Source organism: Thermobia domestica, chromosome 6, assembly GCF_964235325.1.
Source record: "Thermobia domestica chromosome 6, izTheDome1.hap1.1, whole genome shotgun sequence".
NCBI lineage: Eukaryota > Metazoa > Arthropoda > Insecta > Zygentoma > Lepismatidae > Thermobia > Thermobia domestica.
Window position 1 is genome coordinate 14,506,852 of NC_137459.1, and position 19,087 is coordinate 14,525,938.

Sequence of the window (19,087 nt, forward strand, 5' to 3'; positions counted from 1 at the left end):
GAAGAATGGAAGATGTTATCTCCGATGAAAGAGACTTCAAAGTAGTAAATAAAATAACCACTGATTTTTCCCAACGGAGTAAAAACAATATGAGGAAAGGAATTTAGCAAATAGGAACCAATAAGGAATCAACAGATTTGAAAGAAAAAGAAACGGAGTGTGTGAATTGTGTGTTTGTGTCTTTCTTTTCGGACCGGAGGTCATCTCCTGGAACGCTGGTATTCCGCGTGCCCCGGAAGGAAACGCGTGAGTGAATGTGGGCTCGACACATCCCCGGCACAAACCGGAATGGAACTCCGGATGCGTCGGGCCGGAGTGAATTTTGAGTTTCGGTGGCGGGACGTCGTGTTCTTTAATAAACAAATATATAAGATATCATGGAACTATATAACGTTACGAATCAATACGAAAGATAACGTGACTCTCCGTGACTAAGCTGCGTAGGCGCCATTTCCGTTTCCGGTGCGACGGCGGTGGGACACCACTGACCAGGGCCCACACTAAGTGCTCTGAGTGGGTCTTGGGCCCCAAGCCGTTGCTTGAGGGATCAAGGACGTACAAAACAACCGAGGAACATAAATTAGAAACATAAGATAAAAAAGGCATTAGAGAAGAATACACGACAGGGGAATGTAGTGAGTGAAATGAGTGTAGTGAAATAGTGTTAAGTTGTGTTTCTCACACAGGAGTGAGATAGTGTGCTAGTGTCCAAACTACAAAAATTCAGTGTGGATAGGGCTAATTAGTGCTAAGCGATGTGTATGATTAGTGATATAATTGGAGAATATGGTGAATTCTCGCACAGGAGAGAGACAAATTACACATACAGGTGAAACCAAAAAAAAAATCATACAGGAAAAAACTTGAACAAAACGGAAAAAAAGAAGAGGAAATAGTACGGGAAAGGCTAAGTATAGATCAGAAGGAACGAATGATGAAAATGATAGGACTGACGTTAAGTTCAACTCGAGTCAGAATCACAGTAGATTAGTTAGATTATATAAAGGAAGATTATTCATTATTAGATAATAATTAGTGGTTAGGATCCTGTTTTTTCTGTTTTTTTTTCAAATTTTATTGTTTGTTTTGTTTTGTTTGCTCTCTTGTTTTCTTGTTCAAAGTTGTGATTTGTTAAATCCAACCTTGTCCTTGTCCTTGTCCTTGTCCTTGTCCCCGTTCCTCAAATAAACATAAATGATGAAGTAAAGGTTGAAGAATGATATTGCAATGATGACAGCCCGTTTCGGTTCAAATCTTCAGGTGCCGAAACCGAAGAGGCGCGTCTGAGCAATGAAAAAAAAAAAATGTTTTGATCATCCACCACAATCCCACCGAGTAGCTTGCTTCTAGCGAATGGAGCGCCACGCAGCGTCGAGTCTCATTACTTTGTTGAAAAAAAACTGTGTGTGAGCATAGTGCTTCAGTGCGTTAATTGTTTTGATCATCCACAACATTCCCACCGGGTAGCTTGCTTCTAGCGAATGGAGCGAAACGCAGCGGCTAGTCTCATTTCTTTCTTGACACATACTGCGTGTGAGCATAATGCTTCAGTGCGTTAATTGTTTTGATCATCCACCACAATCCCTCCGGGTAGCTTCATTCTAGCGAATGGAGCGCCACGCAACGGCGAGTCTCATTACTTTCTGCATACAATTCATGAGGGCATAGTTCGTCAGTGCGTTAATTGTTTCGATCATCCACCACAATCCCTCCGGGTAGTTTGCTTCTTGCGAATGGACCGCCACGCAGCGGCGGTTCTCATTACTTTCTGCATACACTTTATGAGTAAATAGTTCGTCAGTGATTTAATTTTTTTGATCATCCACCACAATCCCACCGGTTAGCTTGCTTCTAGCGAACGGAGCGCCACCCAGCGGCGAGTCTCATTACTTTCTTCACACATACTGTGTGTGAGCATAGTGCTACAATGCGTTAATTGGTGAATCATCCACCACAATCCCTGCGGGGAACTTGCTTCTACCGAATGGAGTGCCACGCATCGGCGAATCTCATTACTTTCAGTGTACACTTTATGAAGGCATAGTTCGTCTGTGCGTTAATTGTTTTGATCATCCACTACAATCCCTCCGAAGAGATTGCTCCTAGCGAATAGAGCGCCACGCTGCGGCGAGTCTCATTACTTTGTTGAAACAAGCTGTGTGTGAGCATAGTGCTTCAGTGCGTTAATTGTTATGATAATCCACCACAATCCCTCCGGGTAGCTTGCTTCTAGCGAATGGAGCGCCACGCAGCGGCGATTCTCATTTCTTTCTGCATCCACTTTATGATTGCATAGTTCGTCAGTGCGTTAATTGTTTTGATCATCCACCACAATCCCTCTGGGTAGCTTGCTTCTAGGAAATGGAGCGTCACGCAGCGGCAAGTCTCATTACTTTCTTGACACATACTGTGTGTGAGCAAAGTGCTTCACCGCGTTAATTGGTTGGATTATTTACCACAATCCTTCCGGTAGCTTGCTTCAAGAGAATAAAGCGCCACGTAGCGGCGAGGCTCATTATTTTCTTGACACATACTGTGTGTGAGCATAGTGCTTCAGTGCATTATTTGGTTGGATCATCCACCACAATCCCTGCGGGGAACTTGCTTCTAGCGAATGGAGCGCCACGCAAGGGCGAATCTCATTACTTTCTGCATACACATTATGAGGGCATAGTTCGTCATTGCGTTAATTGTTTGTCCATCCACCACAATCCCTCCGGGTAGCTTGCTTCTAGCGAATGGAGCGCCACGCAGGGGCGAGTCTCATTAATTTCTTGACACATACTGTGTGAGCATAGTGCTTCATTCCGTTAATTGTTTTGATCATCCACCACAATCCCTCCGGGTAGCTTGCTTCTAGCGAATGGAGCTCCACTCAGCGGCGAGGTTCATTATTTTCTTGACACATACTGTGTGTGAGCATAGTGCTTCAGTGCGTTAATAGTTTTGATCATCCACCAGAATCCATCCGGGTAGCTTGCTTCTAGCGAATGGAGCGCCACGCAGCGGCGAGTCTCATTATTTCTTCACACATACTGTGTGTGAGGATAGTGCTATAATGCGTTAATTGGTGGGATCATCCACCACAATCCCTGCGGGGAACTTGCTTCTACCGAATGGAGTGCCACGCATGGGCGAATCTCATTACTTTCAGTGTACACTTTATGAGGGCATAGTTCGTCTGTGCGTTAATTGTGTTTGATCATCCACTACAATCCCTCCGGGGAGCTTGCTTCTAGCGAATGGAGCGCCACGAAGCGGCGAGTCTCATTACTTTGTTGAAACAAATTGTGTGTGAGCATAGTGCTTCAGTGCGTTAATTGTTATGATAATCCACCACAATCCCTCCGGGTAGCTTGCTTCTAGCGAATGGAGCGCCACGCAGCGGCGAGTATCATTTCTTTCTGCATACTCTTTATGATTGCATAGTTCGTCAGTGCATTAATTGTTTTGATCATCCACCACAATCCCTCTGGGTAGCTTGCTTCTAGGGAATGGAGCGTCACGCAGCGGCAAGTCTCATTACTTTCTTGACACATACTGTGTGTGACCATAGTGCTTCACCGCGTTAATTGGTTGGATTATTTACACAATCCTTCCGGGGAGCTTGCTTCAAGAGAATAAAGCGCCACGCAGCGGCGAGTCTCATTACTTTCTGCATAAACTTTATGAGGGCAAAGTTCGTCAGTGCGTTAATTGTTTGGATCATCCACCACAATCCCTCCGGGGAGCTTGCTTCTAGCGAATGGAGCGCCACGCAGCGGCGAGTCTCATTACTTTTCTGAAACAAATTGTGTGTGAGCATAGTGCTTCAGTGCGTTAATTGTTATGATAATCCACCACAATCCGTCCGGGTAGCTTGCTTCTAGCGAATGGAGCGCCACGCAGCGGCGAGTCTCATTTCTTTCTGCATACACTTTATGATTGCATAGTTCGTCAGTGCGTTAATTGTTTTGATCATCCACCACAATCCCTCCGGGTAGGTTGCTTCTAGGGAATGGAGATCCACGCAGCGGCTAGTCTCATTATTTTCTTGACACATACTGTGTGTGAGCATAGTGCTCCAGTGCGTTATATGTTTTGATCATCCACCAGAATCCCTCCGGGTAGCTTGCTTCTAGCGAATGGAGCGCCACGAAGCGGCGAGTCTCATTAATTTCTTGACACATACTGTGTGTGAGCATACTGCTTCAGTGCGTTAATTGTTTTGATCATCCACCACAATCTTTCCGGGTAGCTTGCTTCAAGAGAATAAAGCGCCACGCAGCGGCGAGGATCATTATTTTCTTGACACATACTGTGTGTGAGCATAGTGCTTCAGTGCATTATTTGGTTGGATCATCCACCACAATCCCTGCGGAAAACTTGCTTCTAGCGAATGTAGCGCCACGCAGTGGCGAATCTCATTACTTTCAGCATACACTTTATGAGGGCATAGTTCGTAAGTGCGTTAATTGCTTTGATCATCCACCACAATCCCTCCGGGTTGCTTGCTTCTAGAGAATAGAGAGCCACGCAGCGGCGATTCTCATTACTTTCTTTACACATAGTGTGTGTGAGCATAGTGCTTCAGTGCGTTAATTATTATTATAATCCAGCACAATCCCTCCGGGTAGCTTGCTTCTAGCGAATGGAGCGCCACGCAGCGGCGAGTCTCATTTCTTTCTGCATACACTTTATGAGGGCATAGTTCGTCAGTGCGTTAATTGTTTTGATCATCCACCACAATCCCTCCGGGTAGCTTGCTTCTAGAGAATAGAGTGCCACGCAGCGGCGAGTCTCATTACTTTCTTGACACATACTGTGTGTGAGCATAGTGCTTCACCGCGTTAATTTGTTTTGATTATTTACCACAATACCTCCGGTAGCTTGCTTCAAGAGAATAAAGCGCCACGCAGCGGTGAGGCTCATTATTTTCTTGACACATACTGTGTGTGAGCATAGTGTTTCAGTACATTATTTGGTTGGATCATCCACCGCAATCCCTGCGGGGAACTTGCTTCTAGCGAATGTAGCGCCACGCAGTGGCGAATCTCATTACTTTCTGCATACACTTTATGAGGGCATAGTTCGTCAGTGCGTTAATTGTTTTGACCATCCACCACAATCCCTCCGGGTAGCTTGCTTCTAGCGAATGGAGCGCCACGCAGCGGCGACTCTCATTAATTTCTTGACAGATACTGTGTGAGCATAGTGCTTCAGTGCGTTAATTGTTTTGATCATCCACCACAATCCCTCCGGGTACCTTGCTTCTAGCGAATGGAGCTCCACTCAGCGGCGAGGTTCATTATTTCCTTGACACATACTGTGTGTGAGCATAGTGCTTCAGTTCGTTAATACTTTTGATAATCCACCAGAATCCCTCCGGGTAGCTTGCTTCTAGCGAATGGAGCGCCACGCAGCGGCGAGTCTCATTACTTTCTTGACACATACTGTGTGTGAGCATAGTGCTACAATGCGTTGATTGGTGGGATCATCCACCACAATCCCTGCGGGGAACTTGCTTCTACCGAATGGTGTGCCACGCATCGGCAAATCTCATTACTTTCAGTTTACACTTTATGAGGGCAAAGTTCGTCAGTGCGTTAATAGTTTGGATCATCCACCACAATCCCTCCGGGTAGGTTGCTTCTAGGGAATGGAGATCCACGCAGCGGCTAGTCTCATCATTTTCTTGACACATACTGTGTGTGAGCATAGTGCTTCAGTGCGTTATATGTTTTGATCATCCACCAGAATCCCTCCGGGTAGCTTGCTTCCAGCGAATGGAGCGCCACGCAGCGGCGGGTATCATTACTTTCTTGACACATACTGTGTGTGAGCATAGTGCTTCACCGCGTTAATTGGTTTGATTATTTACGACAACCCCTCCGGTAGCTTGCTTCAAGAGAATAAAGCGCCACGTAGCGGCGAGGCTCATTATTTTCTTGATACATACTGTGTGTGAGCATAGTGCTTCAGTGCATTATTTGGTTGGATCATCCACCACAATCCCTGCGGGGAACTTGCTTCTAGCGAATGGAGCGCCACGCAGGGGCGAATCTCATTACTTTCTGCATACATATTATGAAAGCATAGTTCGTCATTGCGTTAATTGTTTGACCATCCACCACAATCCCTCCGGGTAGCTTGCTTCTAGCGAATGGAGCACCACGCAGGGGCGAGTCTCATTAATTTCTTGACACGTACTGTGTGAGCATAGTGCTTCATTCCGTTAATTGTTTTGATCATCCACCACAATCCCTCCGGGTACCTTGCTTCTAGCGAATGGAGCTCCACTCAGCGGCGAGGTTCATTATTTTCTTGACACATACTGTGTGTGAGCATAGTGCTTCAGTGCGTTAATAGTTTTGATCATCCACCAGAATCCATCCGGGTAGCTTGCTTCTAGCGAATGGAGCGCGACGCAGCGGCGAGTCTCATTATTTCTTCACACATACTCTGTGTGAGCATAGTGCTATAATGCGTTAATTGGTGGGATCATCCAACACAATCCCTGCGGGGAACTTGCTTCTACCGAATGGAGTGCCACGCATGGGCGAATCTCATTACTTTCAGTGTACACTTTATGAGGGCATAGTTCGTCTGTGCGTTAATTGTGTTTGATCATCCACTACAATCCCTCCGGGGAGCTTGCTTCCAGCGAATGGAGCGCCATGCAGCGGCGAGTCTCATTACTTTGTTGAAACAAATTGTGTGTGAGCATAGTGCTTCAGTGCGTTAATTGTTATGATAATCCACCACAATCCCTCCGGGTAGCTTGCTTCTAGCGAATGGAGCGCCACGCAGCGGCGAGTATCATTTCTTTCTGCATACTCTTTATGATTGCATAGTTCGTCAGTGCGTTATATGTTTTGATCATCCACCAGAATCCCTCCGGGTAGCTTGCTTCTAGCGATTGGAGAGCCACGCAGCGGCGAGTCTCATTATTTTCTTGACACATACTGTGTGTGATCATATTGCTTTAATGCGTTGTTTGATCATCCACCAGAATCCCTCCGGGTAGCTTGCTTCTAGCAAATGGAGCGCCACGCTGCGGCAAGTCTCATTACTTTCTGCATACACTTATGAGCGCACAGTTCGTCAGTGCGTTAATTGTTTTGATCATCCACCACAATCCCTCCGGGTAGCTTGCTTCTAGCGAATGGAGCGCCACGCAGCGGCGAGTCTAATTACTTTCTTGACACATACTGTGTGTGAGCATAGTGCTTCACCGCGTTAATTGGTTGGATTATTTACCACAATCCCTCCGAGGAGCTCGTTCCAAGAGAATAAAGCGCCACGCAGCGGTGAGTCTCATTACTTTCTGCATACACTTTGTGAGTTCATAGTTCCTCAGTGCGTTAATTGTTTTGATCTTCCACCACAATGCCACCGGGTAGCTTGCTTCTAGGGAATGGAGCACCACGCAGCAATGAGTCTCATTACTTTCTGGATATATTTTATGAGGGCATAGTTCGTTAGTGCATTAATTGTTTTGATCATCCAACACAATCCCTCCGTGTAGCTTGCTTCTAGCAAATGGAGCGCCAACCAGCGGCGAGTCTCATTACTTTCTTGACACATACTGTGTGTGAGCATAGTGCTTCATCGCGTTAATTGGTTGGATTATTTACCACAATCCCTCCGGGGAGCGTGTTTCAAGAGAATAAAGCGCCACGCAGCGGCGAGTCTCATTACTTTCTGCATACACTTTATGAGGGTATAGTTCGTCAGTGAGTTAATTGTTTTGATCTTCCACCACAATTCCACCGGGTAGACTGCTTCTAGCGAATGGAGCGCCACGCTGCGGCGAGTCTCATTACTTTCTGCATACACTTTATGAGGAAACAGTTCGTCAGTGCGTTAGTTTTTTTGACCATCCACCACAATCCCTCCGGGTAGCTTGCTTCTAGCGAATGGAGAGCTACGCAGCGGAGAGTCTCATTACTTTCTTGACACATACTGTGTGTGAGCATAGTGCTTCATCGCGTTAATTGGTTGGATTATTTACCACAATCCCTCCGGGGAGCGTGCTTCAAGAGAATAAAACGCCACGCAGCGGCGAGACTCATTACTTTCTGCATACACTTTATGAGGGCATAGTTCGTCAGTGAGTTAATTGTTTTGATCTTCCAGCACAATTCCACCGGGTAGACTGCTTCTAGCGAATGGAGCGCCACGCTGCGGCGAGTCTCATTACTTTCTGCATACACTTTATGAGGGCATAGTTCGTCAGTGAGTTAATTGTTTTGATCTTCCACCACAATTCCACCGGGTAGCTTGCTTCTAACGAATGGAGCGCCACGCAGCGGCGAGTCTCATTACTTTCTGCATACACTTTATGAGGAAACAGTTCGTCAGTGCGTTAGTTTTTTTGACCATCCACCACAATCCCTCCGGGTAGCTTGCTTCTAGCGAATGGAGCGCCAACCAGCGGCGAGTCTCATTATTTTCTTGACACATACTGTGTGCGAGCATAGTGCTTCAGTGCGTTAATAGTTTTGATCATCCACCAGAATCCCTCCGGGTAGCTTGCTTCTAACGAATGGAGCGCCACGCAGCGGCGAGTCTAATTACTTTCTTGACACATACTGTGTGTGAGCATAGTGCTTCACCGCGTTAATTGGTTGGATTATTTACCACAATCCCTCCGAGGAGCTCGTTCCAAGAGAATAAAGCGCCACGCAGCGGTGAGTCTCATTACTTTCTGCATACACTTTGTGAGTTCATAGTTCCTCAGTGCGTTAATTGTTTTGATCTTCCACCACAATGCCACCGGGTAGCTTGCTTCTAGGGAATGGAGCACCACGCAGCAATGAGTCTCATTACTTTCTGGATATATTTTATGAGGGCATAGTTCGTTAGTGCATTAATTGTTTTGATCATCCAAAACAATCCCTCCGTGTAGCTTGCTTCTAGCAAATGGAGCGCCAACCAGCGGCGAGTCTCATTACTTTCTTGACACATACTGTGTGTGAGCATAGTGCTTCATCGCGTTAATTGGTTGGATTATTTACCACAATCCCTCCGGGGAGCGTGTTTCAAGAGAATAAAGCGCCACGCAGCGGCGAGTCTCATTACTTTCTGCATACACTTTATGAGGGTATAGTTCGTCAGTGAGTTAATTGTTTTGATCTTCCACCACAATTCCACCGGGTAGACTGCTTCTAGCGAATGGAGCGCCACGCTGCGGCGAGTCTCATTACTTTCTGCATACACTTTATGAGGAAACAGTTCGTCAGTGCGTTAGTTTTTTTGACCATCCACCACAATCCCTCCGGGTAGCTTGCTTCTAGCGAATGGAGAGCTACGCAGCGGAGAGTCTCATTACTTTCTTGACACATACTGTGTGTGAGCATAGTGCTTCATCGCGTTAATTGGTTGGATTATTTACCACAATCCCTCCGGGGAGCGTGCTTCAAGAGAATAAAACGCCACGCAGCGGCGAGACTCATTACTTTCTGCATACACTTTATGAGGGCATAGTTCGTCAGTGAGTTAATTGTTTTGATCTTCCAGCACAATTCCACCGGGTAGACTGCTTCTAGCGAATGGAGCGCCACGCTGCGGCGAGTCTCATTACTTTCTGCATACACTTTATGAGGGCATAGTTCGTCAGTGAGTTAATTGTTTTGATCTTCCACCACAATTCCACCGGGTAGCTTGCTTCTAACGAATGGAGCGCCACGCAGCGGCAAGTCTCATTACTTTCTGCATACACTTATGAGCGCACAGTTCGTCAGTGCGTTAATTGTTTTGATCATCCACCACAATCCCTCCGGGTAGCTTGCTTCTAACGAATGGAGCGCCACGCAGCGGCGAGTCTAATTACTTTCTTGACACATACTGTGTGTGAGCATAGTGCTTCACCGCGTTAATTGGTTGGATTATTTACCACAATCCCTCCGAGGAGCTCGTTCCAAGAGAATAAAGCGCCACGCAGCGGTGAGTCTCATTACTTTCTGCATACACTTTGTGAGTTCATAGTTCCTCAGTGCGTTAATTGTTTTGATCTTCCACCACAATGCCACCGGGTAGCTTGCTTCTAGGGAATGGAGCACCACGCAGCAATGAGTCTCATTACTTTCTGGATATATTTTATGAGGGCATAGTTCGTTAGTGCATTAATTGTTTTGATCATCCAACACAATCCCTCCGTGTAGCTTGCTTCTAGCAAATGGAGCGCCAACCAGCGGCGAGTCTCATTACTTTCTTGACACATACTGTGTGTGAGCATAGTGCTTCATCGCGTTAATTGGTTGGATTATTTACCACAATCCATCCGGGGAGCGTGTTTCAAGAGAATAAAGCGCCACGCAGCGGCGAGTCTCATTACTTTCTGCATACACTTTATGAGGGTATAGTTCGTCAGTGAGTTAATTGTTTTGATCTTCCACCACAATTCCACCGGGTAGACTGCTTCTAGCGAATGGAGCGCCACGCTGCGGCGAGTCTCATTACTTTCTGCATACACTTTATGAGGAAACAGTTCGTCAGTGCGTTAGTTTTTTTGACCATCCACCACAATCCCTCCGGGTAGCTTGCTTCTAGCGAATGGAGAGCTACGCAGCGGAGAGTCTCATTACTTTCTTGACACATACTGTGTGTGAGCATAGTGCTTCATCGCGTTAATTGGTTGGATTATTTACCACAATCCCTCCGGGGAGCGTGCTTCAAGAGAATAAAACGCCACGCAGCGGCGAGACTCATTACTTTCTGCATACACTTTATGAGGGCATAGTTCGTCAGTGAGTTAATTGTTTTGATCTTCCAGCACAATTCCACCGGGTAGACTGCTTCTAGCGAATGGAGCGCCACGCTGCGGCGAGTCTCATTACTTTCTGCATACACTTTATGAGGGCATAGTTCGTCAGTGAGTTAATTGTTTTGATCTTCCAGCACAATTCCACCGGGTAGACTGCTTCTAGCGAATGGAGCGCCACGCTGCGGCGAGTCTCATTACTTTCAAAGTACACTTTATGAGTGCATAGTTCGTCTGTGCGTTAATTGTTTTGATCATCCACTACAATCCCTCCGGGGAGCTTTCTTCTAGCGTATGGAGCGCCACGCCGCGGCGAGTATCATTTCTTTCTGCATACACTTTATGATTGCATAGTTCGTCAGTGCGTTAATTTTTTTGATCATCCACCACAATCCCTCTGGGTAGCTTGCTTCTAGCGAATGGAGAGTCACGCAGCGGCGAGTCTCATTACTTTCTTGACACATAATGTGTGTGAGCATAGTGCTTCACCGCGTTAATTGGTTTGGTTATTTACCACAATCTCTCCGGGGAGCTTGCTTCAAGAGAATAAAGCGCCACGAAGCGGCGAGTCTCATTATTTTCTGCATACACTTTATGAGGGCGCAGTTCGTCAGTGCGTTATATGTTTTGATCATCCACCAGAATCCCTCCGGGTAGCTTGATTTTAGCGATTGGAGCGCCACGCAGCGGCGAGTCTCATTATTTTCTTGACACATACTTTCTGTGTTCATATTGCTTCAATGCGTTGTTTGATCATCCACCAGAATCCCTCCGGGTACCTTGCTTCTAGCGAATGGAGCGCCACGCTGCGGCAAGTCTCATTACTTTCTGCATGCACTTATGAACGCACAGTTCGTCAGTGCGTTAATTGTTTTGATCATCCACCACAATCCCTCCGGGTAGCTTGCTTCTAGCGAATGGAGCGCCACGAAGCGGCGAGTATCATTACATTCTTGACGCATACTGTGTGTGAGCATAGTGTTTCAGCGCGTTAATTGTTTTGATCATCCACCAGAATCCATCCGGGTAGCTTGCTTCTAGCGAATGGAGCGCCACGCAGCGGCGAGTCTCATTTCTTTCTGCATACACTTTATGATAACACAGTTCGTCAGTGCGTTAATTGTTTTGATCATCCACCACAATCCCTCCGGGTAGCTTGCTTCTAGCGAATGGAGCGCCACGCAGCGGCGAGTCTCATTACTTTCTTGACACATACTGTGTGTGAGCATAGTGCTTCACCGCGTTAATTGGTTGGATTATTCACACAATCCTTCCGGGGAGCTTGCTTCAAGAGAATAAAGCGATACGCAGCGGCGAGTCTCATTACTTTCTGCATAAACTTTATGAGGGCAAAGTTCGTCAGTGCGTTAATTGTTTGGATCATCCACCACAATCCCTCCGGGGAGCTTGCTTCTAGCGAATGGAGCGCCACGCAGCGGCGAGTCTCATTACTTTTCTGAAACAAATTGTGTGTGAGCATAGTGCTTCAGTGCGTTAATTGTTATGATAATCCACCACAATCCCTCCGGGTAGCTTGCTTCTAGCGAATGGAGCGCCACGCAGCGGCGAGTCTCATTTCTTTCTGCATACACTTTATGATTGCATAGTTCGTTAGTGCGTTAATTGTTTTGATCATCCACCACAATCCCTCCGGGTAGGTTGCTTCTAGGGAATGGAGATCCACGCAGCGGCTAGCCTCATTATTTTCTTGACACATACTGTGTGTGAGCATAGTGCTCCAGTGCGTTATATGTTTTGATCATCCACCAGAATCACTCCGGGTAGCTTGCTTCTAGCGAATGGAGCGCCACGAAGCGGCGAGTCTAATTAATTTCTTGACACATACTGTGTGTGAGCATACTGCTTCAGTGCGTTAATTGTTTTGATCATCCACCACAATCTTTCCGGGTAGCTTGCTTCAAAAAAATAAAGCGCCACGCAGCGGCGAGGCTCATTATTTTCTTGACACATACTGTGTGTGAGCATAGTGCTTCAGTGCATTATTTGGTTGGATCATCCACCACAATCCCTGCGGAAAACTTGCTTCTAGCGAATGTAGCGCCACGCAGTGGCGAATCTCATTACTTTCAGCATACACTTTATGAGGGCATAGTTCGTAAGTGCGTTAATTGCTTTGATCATCCACCACAATCCCTCCGGGTTGCTTGCTTCTAGAGAATAGAGCGCCACGCAGCGGCGATTCTCATTACTTTCTTTACACATAGTGTGTGTGAGCATAGTGCTTCAGTGCGTTAATTATTATTATAATCCACCACAATCCCTCCGGGTAGCTTGCTTCTAGCGAATGGAGCGCCACGCAGCGGCGAGTCTCATTTCTTTCTGCATACACTTTATGAGGGCATAGTTCGTCAGTGCGTTAATTGTTTTGATCATCCACCACAATCCCTCCGGGTAGCTTGCTTCTAGAGAATAGAGTGCCACGCAGCGGCGAGTCTCATTACTTTCTTGACACATACTGTGTGTGAGCATAGTGCTTCACCGCGTTAATTGGTTTGATTATTTACCACAATACCTCCGGTAGCTTGCTTCAAGAGAATAAAGCGCCACGCAGCGGCGAGTCTCATTATTTTCTTGACATATACTGTATGTGAGCATAGTGCTTGAGTGAGTTAATTGTTTTTATCATCCACCACAATCCCTCCGGGTAGCTTTCTTGTAGGGAATGGTGCGCCACGCAGGGCCGAATCTCATTACTTTCTGCATACACTTTATGAGGGCATAGTTCGTCAGTGCGTTAATGGTTTTGATCATCCACCACAATCCCTCTAAGTAGCTTGCTTCTAGCGAATGGAGCGCCACGCAGCGGCGAGTCTCATTACTTTCTTGACACATACTGTGTGTGAGCATAGTGCTTCACCGCGTTAATTGGTTTATTATTTACCACAATCCCTCCGGTAGCTTGCTTCAAGAGAATAAAGCGCCACGCAGCGGTGAGGCTCATTATTTTCTTGACACATACTGTGTGTGAGCATAGTGCTTCAGTACATTATTTGGTTGGATCATCCACCGCAATCCCTACGGGGAACTTGCTTCTAGCGAATGGAGCGCCACGCAGCGGCGACTCTCATTAATTTCTTGACAGATACTGTGTGAGCATAGTGCTTCAGTGCGTTAATTGTTTTGATCATCCACCACAATCCCTCCGGGTACCTTGCTTCTAGCGAATGGAGCTCCACTCAGCGGCGAGGTTCATTATTTCCTTGACACATACTGTGTGTGAGCATAGTGCTTCAGTTCGTTAATAGTTTTGATAATCCACCAGAATCCCTCCGGGTAGCTTGCTTCTAGCGAATGGAGCGCCACGCAGCGGCGAGTCTCATTACTTTCTTGACACATACTGTGTGTGAGTATAGTGCTACAATGCGTTGATTTTTGGGATTATCCACCACAATCCCTGCGGGGAACTTGCTTCTACCGAATGGAGTGCCACGCATCGGCAAATCTCATTACTTTCAGTTTACACTTTATGAGGGCATAGTTCGTCTGTGCTTTAATTGTTTTGATCATCCACAACAATCCCTCCGGGGAGCTTGCTCCTAGCGAATAGAGCGCCACGCTGCGGCGAGTCTCATTACTTTGTTGAAACAAACTGTGTGTGAGCATAGTGCTTCAGTGCGTTAATTGTTATGATAATCCACCACAATCCCTCCGGGTAGCTTGCTTCTAGCGAATGTAGCGCCACTCAGCGGCGAGTCTCATTTCTTTCTGCATACACTTTATGATTGCATAGTTCGTCAGTGCGTTAATTGTTTTGATCATCCACCACAATCCCTCTGGGTACCTTGCTTCTAGCGAATGGAGCGTCACGCAGCGGTGAGTCTCATTACTTTCTTGACACATACTGTGTGTGAGCATAGTGCTTCACCCCGTTAATTGGTTGGATTATTTACCACAATCCCTCCGGGGATCTTGCTTCAAGAGAATAAAGCGCCACGCAGCGGCGAGTCTCATTACTTTCCGCATACACTTTATGAGGGCAAAGTTCGTCAGTGCGTTAATAGTTTGGATCATCCACCACAATCCCTCCGGGTAGGTTGCTTCTAGGGAATGGAGATCCACGCTGCGGCTAGTCTCATCATTTTCTTGACACATACTGTGTGTGAGCATAGTGCTTCAGTGCGTTATATGTTTTGATCATCCACCAGAATCCCTCCGGGTAGCTTGCTTCCAGCGAATGGAGCGCCACGCAGCGGCGAGTATCATTACTTTCTTGACACATACTGTGTGTGAGCATAGTGCTTCACCGCGTTAATTGGTTTGATTATTTACCACAATCCCTATGGTAGCTTGCTTCAAGAGAATAAAGCGCCACGTAGCGGCGAGGCTCATTATTTTCTTGATACATACTGTGTGTGAGCATAGTGCTTCAGTGCATTATTTGGTTGGATCATCCACCACAATCCCTGCGGGGAACTTGCTTCTAGCGAATGGAGCGCCACGCAGGGGCGAATCTGATTACTTTCTGCATACATATTATGAGGGCATAGTTCGTCATTGCGTTAATTGTTTGACCATCCACCACAATCCCTCCGGGTAGCTTGCTTCTAGCGAATGGAGCGCCACGCAGGGGCGAGTCTCATTAATTTCTTGACACATACTGTGTGAGCATAGTGCTTCATTCCGTTAATTGTTTTGATCATCCACCACAATCATTCCGGGTACCTTGCTTCTAGCGAATGGAGCTCCACTCAGCGGCGAGGTTCATTATTTTCTTGACACATACTGTGTGTGAGCATAGTGCTTCAGTGCGTTAATAGTTTTGATCATCCACCAGAATCCATCCGGGTAGCTTGCTTCTAGCGAATGGAGCGCGACGCAGCGGCGAGTCTCATTATTTCTTCACACATACTGTGTGTGATCATATTGCTTCAATGCGTTGTTTGATCATCCACCAGAATCCCTCCGGGTAGCTTGCTTCTAGCGAATGGAGCGCCACGCAGCGGCGAGTATCATTTCTTTCTGCATACTCTTTATGATTGCATAGTTCGTCAGTGCGTTATATGTTTTGATCATCCACCAGAACCCCTCCGGGTAGCTTGCTTCTAGCGATTGGAGAGCCACGCAGCGGCGAGTCTCATTATTTTCTTGACACATACTGTGTGTGATCATATTGCTTCAATGCGTTGTTTGATCATCCACCAGAATCCTTCCGGGTAGCTTGCTTCTAGAAAATGGAGCGCCACGCTGCGGCAAGTCTCATTACTTTCTGCATACACTTATGAGCGCACAGTTCTTCAGTGCGTTAATTGTTTTGATCATCCACCACAATCCCTCCGGGTAGCTTGCTTCTAGCGAATGGAGCGCCACGCAGCGGCGAGTCTAATTACTTTCTTGACACATACTGTGTGTGAGCATAGTGCTTCATCGCGTTAATTGGTTGGATTATTTACCACAATCCCTCCGGGGAGCTCGTTCCAAGAGAATAAAGCGCCACGCAGCGGTGAGTCTCATTACTTTCTGCATACACTTTGTGAGTTCATAGTTCCTCAGTGCGTAAATTGTTTTGATCTTCCACCAGAATCTCTCCGGGTAGCTTGCTTCTAGCAAATGGAGCGCCACGCTGCGGCAAGTCTCATTACTTTCTGCATACACTTATGAGCGCACAGTTCTTCAGTGCGTTAATTGTTTTGATCTTCCACCACAATCCCTCCGGGTAGGTTGCTTCTAGGGAATGGAGATCCACGCAGCGGCTAGTCTCATTATTTTCTTGACACATACTGTGTGTGAGCATAGTGCTCCAGTGCGTTAATTGTTTTGATCATCCACCACAATCTTTCCGGGTAGCTTGCTTCAAGAAAATAAAGCGCCACGCAGCGGCGAGGCTCATTATTTTCTTGACACATACTGTGTGTGAGCATAGTGCTTCAGTGCATTATTTGGTTGGATCATCCACCACAATCCCTGCGGAAAACTTGCTTCTAGCGAATGGAGCGCCACGAAGCGGCGAGTCTCATTAATTTCTTGACACATACTGTGTGTGAGCATACTGCTTCAGTGCGTTAATTGTTTTGATCATCCACCACAATCTTTCCGGGTAGCTTGCTTCAAGAAAATAAAGCGCCACGCTGCGGCGAGGCTCATTATTTTCTTGACACATACTGTGTGTGAGCATAATTCTTCAGTGCATTATTTGGTTGGATCATCCACCACAATCCCTGCGGAAAACTTGCTTCTAGCGAATGTAGCGCCACGCAGTAGCGAATCTCATTACTTTCAGCATACACTTTATGAGGGCATAGTTCGTAAGTGCGTTAATTGCTTTGATCATCCACCACAATCCCTCCGGGTTGCTTGCTTCTAGAGAATAGAGCGCCACGCAGCGGCGATTCTCATTACTTTCTTTACACATAGTGTGTGTGAGCATAGTGCTTCAGTGCGTTAATTATTATTATAATCCACCACAATCCCTCCGGGTAGCTTGCTTCTAGCGAATGGAGCGCCACGCAGCGGCGAGTCTCATTTCTTTCTGCATACACTTTATGAGGGCATAGTTCGTCAGTGCGTTAATTGTTTTGATCATCCACCACAATCCCTCCGGGTAGCTTGCTTCTAGAGAATAGAGTGCCACGCAGCGGCGAGTCTCATTACTTTCTTGACACATACTGTGTGTGAGCATAGTGCTTCACCGCGTTAATTGGTTTGATTTTTTACCACAATACCTCCGGTAGCTTGCTTCAAGAGAATAAAGCGCCACGCAGCGGCGAGTCTCATTATTTTCTTGACATATACTGTATGTGAGCATAGTGCTTGAGTGAGTTAATTGTTTTTATCATCCACCACAATCCCTCCGGGCAGCTTTCTTGTAGGGAATGGTGCGCCACGCAGGGCCGAATCTCATTACTTTCTGCATACACTTTATGAGGGCATAGTTCGTCAGTGCGTTAATGGTTTTGATCATCCACCACAATCCCTCTAAGTAGCTTGCTTCTAGCGAATGGAGCGCCACGCAGCGGCGAGTCTCATTACTTTCTTGACACATACTGTGTGTGAGCATAGTGCTTCACCGCGTTAATTGGTTTATTATTTACCACAATCCCTCCGGTAGCTTGCTTCAAGAGAATAAAGCGCCACGCAGCGGTGAGGCTCATTATTTTCTTGACACATACTGTGTGTGAGCATAGTGCTTCAGTACATTATTTGGTTGGATCATCCACCGCAATCCCTGCGGGGAACTTGCTTCTAGCGAATGTAGCGCCACGCAGTGGCGAATCTCATTACTTTCTGCATACACTTTATGAGGGCATAGTTCGTCAGTGCGTTAATTGTTTTGACCATCCACCCCAATCCCTCCGGGTAGCTTGCTTCTAGCGAATGGAGCGCCACGCAGCGGCGACTCTCATTAATTTCTTGACAGATACTGTGTGAGCATAGTGCTTCAGTGCGTTAATTGTTTTGATCATCCACCACAATCCCTCCGGGTACCTTGCTTCTAGCGAATGGAGCTCCACTCAGCGGCGAGGTTCATTATTTCCTTTACACATACTGTGTGTGAGCATAGTGCTTCAGTTCGTTAATAGTTTTGATAATCCACCAGAATCCCTCCGGGTAGCTTGCTTCTAGCGAATGGAGCGCCACGCAGCGGCGAGTCTCATTACTTTCTTGACACATACTGTGTGTGAGCATAGTGCTACAATGCGTTGATTGGTGGGATCATCCACCACAATCCCTGCGGGGAACTTGCTTCTACCGAATGGAGTGCCACGCATCGGCAAATCTCATTACTTTCAGGTTACACTTTATGAGGGCATAGTTCGTCTGTGCGTTAATTGTTTTGATCATCCACAACAATCCCTCCGGTGAGCTTGCTCCTAGCGAATAGAGCGCCACGCTGCGGCGAGTCTCATTACTTTGTTGAAACAAACTGTGTGTGAGCATAGTGCTTCAGTGCGTTAATTGTTATGATAATCCACCACAATCCCTCCGGGTAGCTTGCTTCTAGCGAATGTAGCGCCACTCAGCGGCGAGTCTCATTTCTTTCTGCATACACTTTATGATTGCATAGTTCGTCAGTGCGTTAATTGCTTTTGATCATCCACCACAATCCCTCTGGGCACCTTGCTTCTAGCGAATGGAGCGTCACGCAGCGGTGAGTCTCATTACTTTCTTGACACATACTGTGTGTGAGCATAGTGCTTCACCGCGTTAATTGGTTGGATTATTTACCACAATCCCTCCGGGGATCTTGCTTCAAGAGAATAAAGCGCCACGCAGCGGCGAGTCTCATTACTTTCCGCATACACTTTATGAGGGCAAAGTTCGTCAGTGCGTTAATAGTTTGGATCATCCACCACAATCCCTCCGGGTAGGTTGCTTCTAGGGAAT